This window comes from Falco peregrinus, chromosome Z (assembly GCF_023634155.1).
Source record: "Falco peregrinus isolate bFalPer1 chromosome Z, bFalPer1.pri, whole genome shotgun sequence".
NCBI classification, from domain to species: domain Eukaryota; kingdom Metazoa; phylum Chordata; class Aves; order Falconiformes; family Falconidae; genus Falco; species Falco peregrinus.
Window position 1 is genome coordinate 7,488,281 of NC_073739.1, and position 15,566 is coordinate 7,503,846.

Here is a 15,566-nt window from a genome sequence, read left to right on the forward strand (position 1 = left end):
ATCAAAATATACAATATTTTGTTCTTTGGAAGTACTTTGCTTAATAAGGATAGCATTTATGTAGGGAATTACAAAATCAGTGTTGAATAGTAAACCTTGTCCATGCTTCTGAGCACAGTGCTACAGAGAGGAACACCTGTAAAATAAAAACAGAGATAAATTTTGTATCTTGCGTATTCCTGATTTAAAAGAATCAGTTCCTTTACCTTAATCAGATTAGTAGCTTTCTTCAGGTTTTGGTGGGTTTTTTTTAAGATTTAGAAAGAAAATTCTCACTATTATAACTGGAAAAAGAGATACATTAGAGGGCAAATTTATTTTTTCTGTGCTTATAATTTCTGTCCAAGGAGGAATTGCTTTTTGAAATTAAGCAATCATTGCAAATAAATAGAACATAAAAATCCTGACCAAAACACTACAAACTACCAGCAAACAAGTGTCATCTTGCTTTGTACACATTTTACTCAACAAAAACTGTGCCAAAACACAGGTTAAATCCACTGGTGTACTCAAACTAGGCCACTAAATCCAAGGAGTTTTTGTATCAGAAGCAAAGCATTAACAGAATTATTTTTTCTCTTTTTCTGTATTCTCTCTTTTTGAGAAATAATGACATTGATTTTACAACCAGTGATGACTTACTACTGAGGTAAAAGAAAAAAATACATAAAAAGTGGTTAACTTTTTAATAACCAGTGTATTTCATGTCTACTATATAGTATTTAGTAATACTATTCATATTGCAGTAACAGCATGAGGAACAAACATAACTATTCAGATGCACACTATGTCTGGGCAACAAAATATAACAAATAAATACACTATTTTTCTTAAAACCAATATTCTTTTATGAAGCAATTACAGTTGGAAATTTATTTAGAGGCAACTACTAGAGAAACAGATCGAGAGTTTTTCTAAGTCAGTCTACAAGACACATGCTCCCAAAGAACATCAGATTAAGATGCATAGTCAAGATGACTGTTTTTGGTCAAATACAAATGTAAACCTAGAAGCAGCAGAACTGTACATTTCTTCAAGAGAAATGACACTGCTGATTCTGGTTTTGCTCTTTCAAAAAAAAGTCAGAACTAACACAAAAGTCCTTTGAAGACTACTATCTCACACATCTGAATTAACAGCACAATACTACAAAATATTTCACGGATATAGTGTTTTCTTAAATTCTCAGAAGCCACAGAATACTCCTGTGCAAATAACAACTCAAAGGCTTTCAACATTTCAAATGTAGCTGAAACTCAAGTCACCGTTCTGGTCAAGAAGTCTGGATGTAAACCAAATATGTCATGCAATACAATGAGGGAAGATCAGTCTTTGAATATAGACTCAAAGTACCTTAACAGATGTTACTGCAATTAAAGACACTGTAATTAGAAGTTAAATGGAAAACATTAACTAGTGCTTTACAGAATAAAAGGAATACTGAAAATACAGTTGTTCACTCATGTATGATACTACTTGTATTCAGACACGGTCACACAAAATTTCTCTTCAGAAATATCTGAGCTTATACAGATTGTGTTGCTAGCTTCATTCAACACCTGTACCTCAAACCCATCTTTTATTCAACTACACTTGTAGAACAGTCAATGATTGGTGTAAAATGTACTGTAGAATAGATACATGTAATGTATCTATTGGATGATTGGAATGATTCTGAGTTTTCATAAAATAGCTGCACAATCAAAACTTTATTTTAATATTTATTCCTACCTCTTTTCCTTACCAGATAGCCAAAAGAAGATTGTGTTCCTCAGAAAAATATCGGTATAGTTTACAGACCACTTACTGTTTGAAAAATTCATCATATGAAAAAAATCACCTTGTAAACATGACAGCCTAGTTTTCATGTATGCATTACTGTAAGACTTCTGTGTCAAAATTCTTCAGTTCACTTGTCAAAACAAGGTAATTACTCCTTTCAGTCTTGGTTTATGGGGGAAAAAGTAAGATCTGATTGTTCAGTTTTCAAATACTGGTTTAGATGGTCAACGGGAATTTCTTCTTATGAAAATCTAAGAATTTCTCTAATACAAGACTATCACATGAACAAGCAAAATACAAAAAAACGTTTCAGAAAGAAAACATCAGTACAGCAAGATACAGATTAATACAGATTGCACAGAAATTCTATTGTTATTTAGTGTAGCCAGTGTCAGGGCCCTGCGTGCACTAATCAGATTTAACTGCCTGACGATCTGGACTCTCAGTGGAACTACTGTCACTTCAGTGCCTGCCCCACTTGCCTTTCCTGGGGGCATTAGGATGGGCATCAGGTGGCAAGGCCTCTCCCCTGCCCTTTGGGTTATTCCCCTTCTCTCAAGGCCCTCAAAGAGCAGCCAGTCATTGCTGCTCCCTGATAGCCTGTATCCCACAGCCCTCCTCTGACAGTAAAAAAAATAAAATTGTTGTTAAGATATAAATCCATATCTTGCAGTTCTTATTATTTGTAATAATACAGCGGAAGAACTCTTGTTTTGAAGCTCCAAACTATTTTGAAGTATTTTGGACAGTAATAACCCATTTCTTCTGCAAAGGAGATTAATTCAGCACTTCTTATGCTGTATAAAAGGTATCATTCCATCACCTTTCTTTTTACTATTACGGTGAGATACTGTTATGTTTTGAGACAAATAGTCTTAGAGAACCTGCTTCAGATGCAACTCCGTGTGTCCCTATCTGTAATAGGTATAGTTTTTTTCAAAAGATATTAAAGGACTATTCCTCGCCATTAAAATTATGGAGCTGTCAATCTTTTTGGTAGCTACTCGAGAAACTGAACCTCTGTACAGCATACCTAAGAAAGAAATATTTTTCAGTCTCTTAACTCACAGTATCAATGCAATTTAACTTCACTGTAAGAATTCCCCACTTCTAAGCAGCCTAGAGTTAAGAACCAATTTTTATCAAAAACAATTACATGTATCTGGAAAAAAATGGAACATTCAAGTTGATAACACAGATATTTCTTGGTTTTTCAGTTCATATACTGTTTACCACTGAAGAGCACTTTTTCTTTTTTCTTTTTTTTTCAAGGCTTTCTTTTTCAATGTTAGTCAAAAGGAAGCAATCTTCTTATAGAGGTCCTATATAAAATGATACTTAGTTCAAATTGGATACATTCTGATACAAAGACCCAATAAACGTCACTGTGAAAACCTTCCACTAAAAACACACATGGGAAATTCCACAGCATTTCCAAGATTAATCTGTAATGTTTATATTTACTATAATAAGCATTTTGTTCTCAGACATACAGTTTGTAAAAGTTCTGTGGACCTAAAACTTGCATAGATTTTTGTATGAGCACTTTTGTTGAATTTACACATGTACAATAGACCTACATTATGTAATAAATCACAATATTTAACTATAGATTCATACTCTAACATACTGTAAATATGCAGTTAACAGACATCCCCCACTTTTAGGCACAAACACTATTATTTTTAAATTTAAATTATGAGTCCTTCATTACACTGGGTAAAACATTATTAGGTTGTGTTTATGGCATACAAATCCATTCTAGCATTTTTAGAATATTTTTAAATGTTAACAGACTTATTTATCGCTAAATACTCAGTACTGTTACTCCTTTATTTCCCTATGGCACTTCAGTCAGTTAACATTCTTGTTTTGACTTCAGCGGGTTTCAGATATCAAAGCACAGCATCAACCATGGAGAGTATCAGGCAAATTTTGTGTTATAGTTACACAGAACACCGGGGGGGGGGGGGGGGGGGGGGGGGGGGGGGGGCACAAAAAAATCTAAATACAGTTTCAAACTTTAGTTTTCCTGAAGTTCTTGCTGAATCAATTGTCTAAGTCTAATGGAAAATTAATCAGCTGGGCTGTTAGGCCCTTTGAAAAAAAAATTATAGTACATACATATTCAAGATCCAAGAAAATCATTACACAACTAAACCAGTAAGTAGAAAGTTAGACATGGTTTCTCAAAATTATTGATTGTACTTTGTTAAACTTCCAGTTGAACTTTAAACTTTCAGGGGTTTTCAAATACCCTGTATACATTTATGCCTAAGAAGCTTTAGGCAGGATACCACTTCATACAATGCAAATCCGAAGAGATCAGTCTTTGAGCACTATAGCCCCTACTTGAGCAAATTACACAGTAGGTTTTCAGAAAAAAAAGAAAAAAACAAACCATTAAGGTTTCAATAAAATTCAGAGGTAGGCTTTTATACAGACAGTACTGTGTATGAAATAATCTAAAGAAGTTATCTAAACCTAAACAGAATCTCCTGCTTAAGCACTGGCAGATATTTAATGGAACCAACAGTTTATGGGGTGTCACATTAAGTAAATGATATATACCTGGGTACAAGGTCTTAATTCCCAGTATTTCTAACCTGCTTGTTAAGGCCAGAATATGAGGCAATATATAACAGATTTATTCCATGAGACTGAAAACAAACAATTTAAAAAATTAAATGAACCCCAGTTAATTTGAACATAAATGATTGGACACAGAGAATTAAATACCAAGTTTGTGCCTAATAGCTGAAGAATGAAAAAAAACCCAAAAAACAACCAACCAAACCTCTTCGATTCTGTTATGCTAATTTATATTCCTGACTTATTACAGCAAAAAATTTTTGGTAGTATCATAACTTCTGCTGTTCACCACAACCAGCATACATGTGTAAACAAACCTCTTTAGTGGGTAAAAAAACCCAGCACATTGATATTTCGTTCACTGATTTCTAAATCAAGATTTGTATAAACCAAATCTCATTATTTTACAACAACACAATTCAGTCTTTAAAAAGTCATTCAAGATTTAAGAACTCATGACCTGTCATTAATTTCATTCAGCTAATGCCAACGTACTTCAGTTCTTATATGAGACAATTATTTCCAAATACTTCAAATACTACCTTTGGTATATTTCAAGATAACTTAAATAACTACTTACATTTTGAATTTAAACAATAACTTGCACATATAAAATATTTGGACACTATTACCTAATATATTTATTAATTTAACAACATTTTCCCCACATACAATATTCCACACTTCAGCAAAACATGCTTTGTCTAAGTGCAATCCAAGCACCATGGCAATCAAATTTTCTGGACTGTTACTTTAGAGCCTATCTAAATACTGAAAATTTACTTTAACATTATATGAGTTTTACCCTTAGAGCTCTCATTCCACCCACACCCAGGACAATAAAAGAAGATTGTTACCATCAGCACTATTTTAAAAAGAGGATGTCAATGTACCCATGATTTGAAAACGGGGATATTTCAAACTGCAGCAGTGTATGCACTGAGGGCTAGCCAAATCATTGAAGCTTTTTTTCTGATGCTGCTTTTTATCTTACAGGAGATATCTTTATTGTCCTAGCATCCTTGCAAAACTAAAAGGGGATGAGAGAATTGACAAGATTTTTCATCACTCAGCTTACACTTTCAAACCATCATCTTAACAATGATTTCCTTTATCTATCTTTAGTTGCACAACTGTTCCCAGCCGCTTTACAGCACAGAAGATGTCATCTGCAACTGCACAGCAGGCAGTAACTGTGATGGCAATGGCCTGAGATAATACCATTCAATGTGAAATTCCTACTGTTCTGGACTCCACATTGTCTGAATATTTAAAGTTTTTTTGGAAACCACATAGAGCTTACACAAGATATACATTTAAAAATCATAATTTCTTGAGCTCTGCTCTGACACAGTAAAAGCTTCTTACCCAATTTTCTGTGGTAAAAATCCTTTTCAAAACTGTATCACTGTTTAAAATAAAGACTAGTAAAAGAAAAGGAAGAAATTAAAAATTCTTTCTATAAAAGAACACAACTTATTTTTGGTTCTGCTAATAGGCAGGTATTGAAGATCTTTATTTAAATTTTCCAATTAACCTTTCAGATTCACCAATTTCCCACACTTCGCTGAAGCGTGCACAGTATAATACAGAAAAAGAATATCGTAACATTCCAGTAAAAAAACCCCAACATTTAATGTATACAAAAAATAGTCTTCATGAGGGTTGTACTTACAAAGTATTCGGAATACCACAAATAACTGAAAAAAAGTTTTATTAAAAATGTCTTATAATGTTCCCCCTTGAGACTTTCCACGTTTGCTGTTGTCATGAACTTGCATTTAAATGCTACTTTTATATTTATCAGTTATTATTCACCACACACAACACATTTTCCTTTATATCTTTCACACAGAGATTCTAAGTATCCATAATTAAATATGTAACTGTACTGAATACAGGTTTTCTCCCAGATTCTGCCACTCTTAAGAGACAGCAAATAAGAGAATGGGAATAAGATACAATCCACAGTGGGACTGAAGAAACATAGTCCTCACTGTGGATGAAATAGAAAGCTGTGCCTTCTACCTAAAGTTGCAATATCATAATGCACTGCTCTGATCTATGGCAGCTGTATCAGCCACTGAATCATCAATACTGCCTAAAGCCTTGAAAAAGGACTGTAAAAATGCAATTTCTGACAAATAGCATATGCTATTATTTTTAATATCTGTGGGTTTTTCAAATTATGTTGCTTAATCCTGTTTTCTAGGCATATGTACATACAATAATTTAACCCTAAGATCCATGAGTTCTTCCTATTTCCTCTCCCCCATTCTTTCAGCCACAGAGAGTGAAATGTTATGAATATAAAGCAAAGGAATCAGCACTGCTTTTTCAGATTTCCTGCTACTTGGGACTGGTAAGAGACATTCAAAGACAAGGAGAGAATTCTCATTTACATAAACTTAATCAAACACTACTGGTCAAAGGCAACGACTTCAAACGACGAAGATGCCATCTGGAGTTGCAAGGAAACTCCTGAGGAGTTATGTCAGAAGAAAGGAATAAAGCCTAACATGATTTCATAACCTTCAGAAGAGAAGAAATGGCTATTTTCTGAGTAGCTCTTGAATGAAACAGTCCTATATCATCTTTGTCTCTCAGCTAGTTATCCCATTGCTGGAATCCCACAGTGTACAACATCCAAGATTCAACATTTATAAATAAGCCATTCTTAGACAAGAAGTCTACAAACATTAAGCATCCTACTTATGAAAACTCATATGCTTCTCCTACCATATTAGTCTTTACAGTTACTAAAACCACAAGTGCAACAACTCTTTGTATACAAGTATGCCTTTTTTCCTTTTTTTTCTACACCCCTCCCCACCCACCCACACCCCCACCCACCCCCAACCCCGGCTTCCTTTAGTAGAGATAAAAGAAGGATTCAAGATCCTTATTCTCAAATAATCTTTTTTTGTGTGTATTTGTAGTTCCGTTACATTTGATAAGGTAAAAAAATGGATAAACCTGGTACAATGTTATCTTCTTTGGATATGGTTTAAGGCCTTACCAAAAAAAATTCTGCAACTAACTTTTCTGCCATTGCCACATAAACACAAACACAGCATAAAATCCTCTTCTGCCATTGTCCCCAATGAAGACTACATCAGTCAATCTCATTGTCAAAAGGATATGCTTTATGAATGATGGATGTTTTAAAAATACTTTTCAATTACAAACCCAATTACCAATCAGTAAAGTAATCACTAATGCATAGACAAGAGATTCTTCGACGCCTGGTTAGAAATACCTACTCTGTTTTCTTATCGTCCTGGTTTTATTTGCCAAGAAAATATACAGTAACTAGAATAATTTCAAAATGCATATAGTATCTAATTTATTTTCTACAGCTACAGCTGAGGATTGTAAGTATTCAGTAAATTTCGAATACTGGTATGAGAAAATGTCCAAGATCAATAATTACTTTCCCCATATATAGACTGCATGGCATTGTGTTTTTTCCCGAAGGACAAGAATACAAGTGCAAGACTAACAGTGCATCTACTGCAGAATTGTCTTTCCAATTGTGGCAATAAGAGATGCTGTTTAGGGATAACATGCAAGTTTTCTCATTTTGTGAAACTTACAAACTCAGAAAAAAGAGGCAATACTTTATAAACCCCCAAATCCTTCTCAGAACTACACTCTCAAAGACACCTGCTACAGTCTTCCCATCTTGCTTGTCACTAATGTCTAAAACTGCACAGATTTATAAGGACTGTACTGAAGGAACTGATCTTTTAACACACTGGTAAAGAACCTAACATATACAATTTTCAACCAAAAAAACTTACAAATACATACTAGCTACCTCTATACTAGACCATAAAAGCCTTTTCTCTTCTTGTTTATTGCAAAAATCCTCCACCCTGACACAATACTCTTTGACAACAACGGTATTTAAAGGAAAGATATTTCAAGACCTTTGAGGTCTTATAGTTCAGTAGATCAGATACAGAGTTGTTAGAATTTTAACAGGAAATAGCCTTCCAATGAAACTATTATATTTTAAAAGAATTACAAAAGAAGTCTGTGACCACGGCTTTTAAAAGGTAGGCTACATTTCAGTCCCTTCACTCCCACACATTCTATTTTCTTCCATTACTTCTCAATTTAAAGCTGTGAGCTCGAAAAATGCCAATTTTATAAAAATGAAATACAGAAATTCTCCATAGAGATGTCTCTTAAGTGTGTCCAAGTTTATAGTCACGCTCTTAAAGGCTTGTTCAATAGTATAAATGTCATGGATTTTTTTCTTCTCCAAATACTATTATTAAAGCTTCTTACTAAATTCTATACAGGGTCATATGAAACATTTTACTGACAACTGCAAATGTCCAGCAGATTTTTTTTTTTTTTTAATCTTTCACTTCTTAAATAAAAAGTTCAAATTAGTTCTTGCTGGCACATCTCAACTTGTAAAGTTTCATGCCATACATGCCCACTACATCACTAAGATACCAGAGGGTAATGCAGTCACACACTACTTATTCACCTACGATTTTCAACTTCAAAAGCTCCCTTCAACTCCTGTTTCTTTCTCCTTCAAAAAAAAAATACCACAAGTAAAGTAATGACACTCTACTTCCTTTCACCATTTACACTGGCATATATATACTGGAGTACACACAATCTAGAACAAGTGAGGTATTTTCAAGCTTGCAAGACAAGGTGTTGTTTGAATAAAAAGCATCTGCTTGCTTCCCCCGTACTCCACATCCAGGAGTGTGCAATGGAAACATCAAGCTTCTCAGTCTCTCACCCCAACCTTCAAAGCAGCCGATAGATGAAATCAGACTTATCTTAAGGATGCAATTTCCATCTTTGAACTCCTAAGAAACCTTCACTGCTGTCCCAGGTGCATGCTCCTCTCCATTTCAGCCAAGTTTTGCAAAGGGGTAGAAGACTCAGGGATAATTAAGTTATATAGTAAGATTCAGGAAAATAGTTGCACAAATGGAAAAGAAATCCCTGTAACTGACTGCTGAACATGCCCAGAATTTGTAATCCAGTATGAGAAAATGCCTTAAAACATTAGGTATTGCTAATTAAAGATGCAGTCATGCTGTGATGCTAGAAACATGGAAAATGATGACCCCAGATCCTTAAATGTCAGGGACTGAATGAAGTTGGTACTTCAGAAGTATGTATGGCAAACAACAGCCTTCCTGGAGGGGTCACACAGCTGTGTCTTGATTTCAGCATTCAGTGATTACAGCTAGCACTTTCTGTGTAGGTAATCTTCATTCTGATTTGTGCTATCTGGAGATTTTGGAAAGCAGGGAAAAAGTCATGTCTCCAAAGACTTCCTGCAGAAAGGAACTTGATGAAAATGTGAGTGAGAAATGAGCACAAAGTGACATGGTAAAAGCATCTACCAGCTAGGGACTGCTGAGACATCTAGAAAAGGTACTTGCAGAGAACACCTTACCAAATATGAGGACACATCTCTAAAAGTATTGTTTAACTGAAGAAAAATTAATTGATTATAGGATGCTTGCTGTTTGGCAGATGAATCACACCTTCCAAGTGTTTTAAACAGGAAATATCTCATCTCCAATTGGCAGAAGCAGAATAAGCAACCTGATAAGAGACTCTGAGACACTTTACCAGCATTTACACTAAATATATTCAAAGTGGGTTTAAGTACTGAGGACTAACCTCTCACATCCAGGAGCATCTGCTTGACTCTTCTCCTCCTTGTACCAAAGAAAACTACGACAGGCTACCTGTGGTCCTTCAGCTCACTCAGATGCAAGTGTTGACAAACCATACTCAAAAAACAACCAGTGAGGTTGGGGAGACCTCAGCTTTAAAACAATCATCAAAGGTATTTCCTCACATCAAACCTCTTTGAAAATGTCAGCTACTGCACTCAGAATGGTCTGATGAAAGTAAGGACGTGGACATTGCCAGAGCAATGTCCCAAGGCAGAGTTTCAGGACACAAGTTATGATAAAATCCAGAGGTTCAGCTTCATCAAGCAGTTTTGAAACCTCACTCAGAATGAGAACCTAACTGAGCAGCATACAATATACTAGTTGGAAAGATGTTTCTCCATTGAATCTCAGAACTGTGTAACTTCTATGTCTGCCTTTCTGAGTAAGTTTTCAAAGCATTTATTTGCATACTGGTGCCTCATGTTGCATAAGAAGTTATTCAGAAACACAGTGGCAAAGGAAGGAAAATAAACAACAAAAAAGTCATTACAACAATATTGACGTTGATATATGTGGTTTCCTCTTGAAAATAATGAAACAATAATTAGGCACCAAAACTGCAGAAGATGAGACACTCATGACTATGATGTGTTTGAGAACAGCACTGTTCCACATAACAGAGGAACTGAAACAATGTGCACAGTAGCCTAAACATGAATACTAGAAGTGTGAGAAAGGAGAGAGTGTAACTGCAAGGGATATTGCTTTTCACAACACCATTTGCAAACTATTGCCCTCCAGGTCTCTCCCACAAGAATTCTACCTCTTTCAGCTGACAATCAAAAACCAAATTCAGGTTCCTTAACAAAAAACATTGACTCAAGGAGTTCTACCTTAGTCATCACTGAAGCTGGAAAATACGTGATAAATAGCACAATGATCTGGTCGAGGCCTGTATGTTCTTCCTCACAGAAATTCCTGTGCCAAATTAGATAAATTATCAAAATCAAAATGTCATTCTGTGACAAAGGTTGTTACTCATTTTCTAGGTGTTTGAAATGAAACATATTCATGTTACATTTCTAAAAATTTCCAGATGACTTGCTAATACTTGGCATACAAATAGGATCTTAAGAAGTATATAAAAGGTATTTTTGGATTTACTATTCATTAGTTTAATTAATGAATAGACAGTTTCAGTTACCAGAACAGGACAATATTTCTTTCATTTTTACTTTGAAAGATGGCTATTAAAGACATTGTTTACAACTTCACTTACATATATTCTTCAAAGTAAGTTTTCCAAGATCTTTGTAATTAAGCGGTACACAAAATGGGGAAGGGAGGAAAAGGGAAAGGGAGTTGTATATCCTGATTTGTTCCTGTTGCTTTCTTCTTTATTCCTCCTTTTAGTTAACAGAATTCTTAAAGCCTATAGAAAGGTTGTATCTTGTCACCTTCAATTATATCGAATGCATTATTGATTTTATTGTGAATGTTTTATCTAATGCTTTCCACATAAAATTATTTAAAATAGTCAACTTTTTGTTCTCTTAAGAAACAACATCTGACTACCAATTTTTCAGTTTTCACTTTTTTTCCCCAAAAAAAGTTAAAAGTGATGCACTGAGAGTAATTCTTTAGATAAGGCATTTTTTCTTTAAAACTCCTATATTACAGAAGAAATAGTGCACTTGTCATCACCTTCTCTCTTCGTAAGCAAATGCTGCCACACTGACAGAACTATCCAATTACACCCAGTTCTTGGTGTTCCCCAGGACTACGGAGTCTTTTAAAATACACCATGTTTTTCACTGCCTGTGTTCCCCACATCCAGCTGCAACTCTATTGAATACAGCAGGCTGGGCAAGCAAATCCTCAAAAACCCAGTTTTCTTGCTTACTGTTTCATTCTCACCTACCACAAAACGCTATTGCCTAGACTGAGATATTAGACAAGGTATAGGTAAGTAGGACAACAGACTACAGTTGCCGTGCCATGAACAATACAAAGTGCTAAGGTCAGATGTTCCTGTGTTGGACTTCTGCATACTGAAAGTCCTTTCAGACATAATCTGGGTACAATACTTATTAGGGAAGGTGTAAGAACAAAGAAGAACCAGATAAATTATAACTTCAAAGAACAATTACATAGGTTTTAGAAAAATGACTATACATTAATAGTTCGTAAATACACACTTTTTTAAACTTACACAACTACACACATTTTCTTACACTTGTACATTTACACTTTCTTAACCTGTTTAAGTTAAAGAGCTGAAGAAATAAATTTTTGCAGCATTGATTTTTTTTTAGATTATTTCATAAAGGTATCTGTGTTATGTTCATGTTCCAGTCAGATCACTTCTGACTAGAAAAAAAAAACCAAAAAACAACAGGAGAGGGAGTTCTTAATAAACTTGTGAATTCCATTCAAGTCACTAACGTAGTTTTATATAGACATCTGAAGTAAAAAAATACAGAAATTATAATATTTCCAAACCTAAGTTCACAAACTTCCTTGTTCTTATTTTCAGATATATTTATGACAAGTCTATTTCTGTTTGAGGACATATACACAATAAAAGTAATTCTCCTGGCTTTGCTGAAGTAGCACAACAAAGGCAGAAAGAACACAACTATTATGAATCTCCTAGCTTGGGAAAAAATAGCTAATAACTATCAAAAAGGAGGAGGCCAAAAAAGATACATAAGTGGTTCTGAAAAGGTATTTGTTAGGTCTCAAAACATCCAGACAGAATTTCTACCTTGGAATAGCTGCTGTATGACTGAATCTCAAGATTTTTCATAAACAATCATATACTCTTGTACTTAAATCAACCATAACTGGAATCACTTTAAAGAAGGAAGGCTCTATGATTCCACATGTAATTTACCTTGGCTTCCTACATAACAAAGCAGTCTTCAGCCCATTGTTTTTCAATCTGCGGGCCTATTTCAGCTTCAGAAAGCAGTGCAGAAGGTCACTGTCTACAACTGAATACCCTCAAGGACATGGAAAAAGATGGAAAAGTAAGATAAACAGAAGCAGAAAAGACAGGTCTTGACAAACTTTACTAATACTTACGTTACTTATGTGGAAACTCAAGCTCCTTGTCTATTTAAACTTAATCTTCCAGCCCCAAATATTAATTCAACAGATTACAGTATTTTTTGTGTTAGGCTTAAATTCTATTATTTAAAGTTCAGCTTTTAGCTGTCATCAGCATAAAATATACAGAAAGTATCTGTAGATAAACAGAAAGTATTTGTAGATAAAACAATTCAGTTATTTTCCAAAATATACCATGGTGTGGTAAGAACTGTACACAGAAAAGAAGAAAATCGAGGCCTTCCTCTGTCATAGTCCAAAGGACTTCTTCCTTTGAAGTTTAGTCCATTTACTGACAATAAACTATACCTTCATTTGAAGCAACTTTATTTCTTTATACCATATATTCATTGTCAACTTTGTTACAAATTTTACTGTTGATTTTGATTCGGTTTTTAAACATTTATTTCTCAGCTCTAACTTAAATTACTCACAGTTTCAGGCTCCTACTCCTGATCCCTTCTTAATACGCAAGTTAGTCATCATGCTTGTATTGTTGTAACGGACACCAGAACAGGTGCCAGAAAATGCCTTGTGTAACTGGTCAAAAAGATGTGATTAGTGAATTTAAATGTTATTCATACTACTGAAGATGAACATAATTTAGTAAGTCAACACAGGAATCCCTTCTTTCAGATATTTATTTTTAGAGCTACTCAGTGTTTCAAAAAAATCTCAGTTCAAAACTATTGAATAGGTCTCGCATTTTCTCAAAATCCTTGTGACAGATATAGGAGTCCCTGCTGTATAAATAAGAAGCAGATCCTGTATGGTATGAAAATAATTATGATGGGACAGTAAAATTTAGTACAGAAAAATAAAAAATGTTGATATTTTTCATGTACTTTTTACTCAAACTTCATTTAAGTGAAATTTCATTTATGTGACTTCTGAAATGTTGAAATTTCTTTCACTTTGACAGCCTACCAACATGTTTTAAAAATACTGAAAAGGCTTATTTAGTATAACACCATTGCTTTAAAAAAACTTTGCTGCTCATATTACTTTTCTATTTCAACAACCTTCTAACAGCTGGTATCACAAACAGGCAGGAAATTAACATGTTACTTTTCCAAAAATACAGCATTCGTTTCTAGCTCCAGTGGTACTGGTATCAACTGCCACCACATACTATCAAAGTAAACGAGTCCTTTACATAAAACACTGACAGAAGAGTAAAGGGGAGATTATCCCTTAGAAATCAAAAAGAAGTGTTTAATCACTGTGTGCACTAGATTCTACTGACCAAGCCCACCAAAAGCCTTTGGTGACCTGTATCTTCATCTCTTAGGAGATGTCTTTAGGAAAAGATTCCAGGCTCCTTCCCTTAAATTTCGCTGAATAAACCTTTGTGGGGAGGAGGGGGTGGAAAGTGAACTTCTGCTAATCACAAGACTGGCACTACATTATGATTGTGTCTTTAAAAAAAATAAATTTAAAAAAGACACACCTTTGCCAGAACTGAAAGCCCGGCACTAAAAATCAATTATACAAGGAAAGGTGTCTCAGCTGATAACTGAGCTATACATTTCAGTAGGAACTGAAATGTTAAATTACATCTTCATAGACTAACCTATGCCAAAATGTAAACACATGTATTACACTTGCAGTAAAAAAACTATGTTGTATAAATTGTGAAATGTGTTTGTGTTGTTTATATTAAGAATAAAAGTCAGTACAACCATTACGCACTAACATGAACAAGCAATGAGGAATCTGAAATTAACTGTGGAACTATGCAAAATAATTCATATTCACTTTTGCCAGGAGCGTCTACTCTGATCCACTGTGTGCTGAATCTCTAAACAAATATCTTACCTTTTGTATTTGAAAACACTGTAAATACTGAAATGCTAGGGATGGTGTTTTTCTCTCGCCTTCCTCTTCAGACTAATTCCACAGACAGCCATTAGAAGATGTAGCCTGATACAACTAACCTCCCCTTTGATAAGTACCACACACCAGGAGACAGAGGTGGATTCTAACAGGTTTAGGATATTTTCAAAACTATAAGTGTTTTGCTGAATGCTATGGTAAAATCTGCACATTCAGGAAGGGCAGGTGTACCAACCCTAACTGCACATGGAAGTAGTTGTGCACATAATGCATTTAAAGAATACCACCACTGAATGATGACACAGAGATACAGAAGTAAATATAAAGATTTATAGTTGACATTTATCACTGTTTGCCCCCAAATGAAATGCATTTGGGGGGGGGTGGGGGGGTGGGGGGGTGTCTTCAAATTTCTTTCAAAGGGACTGTCTTTCACGCATACACTTTTATACCACAATTCATAGTTAACAATAGGCTACATAATACACAGGTATAAGAGTATAAGATAATGCTGTTTACAATGCATTACCAGGAGTTATCAGTACCTACCCTCCTATCAGTAGCTGAAGGAGGTAA

General features: G+C 34.7%; 1 protein-coding gene across 3 annotated transcripts in view; it reads right to left on the reverse strand.

Annotated features, from left to right (window-relative positions):
* KIAA0825 (KIAA0825 ortholog) overlaps positions 1–15,566 on the reverse strand; it is a 252,911-nt gene that overhangs the window by 218,405 nt on the left and 18,940 nt on the right. The window contains exon 3 of one of the 3 annotated variants that reach the window (XM_055790173.1): positions 8,879–8,926. The exons of the other annotated variants lie outside the window; for them this stretch is intronic. The gene's annotated coding sequence lies outside the window, so the exon portion shown is untranslated. The remainder of the gene's footprint in view (positions 1–8,878; positions 8,927–15,566) is intronic. 3 annotated transcript variants of the gene reach the window in all.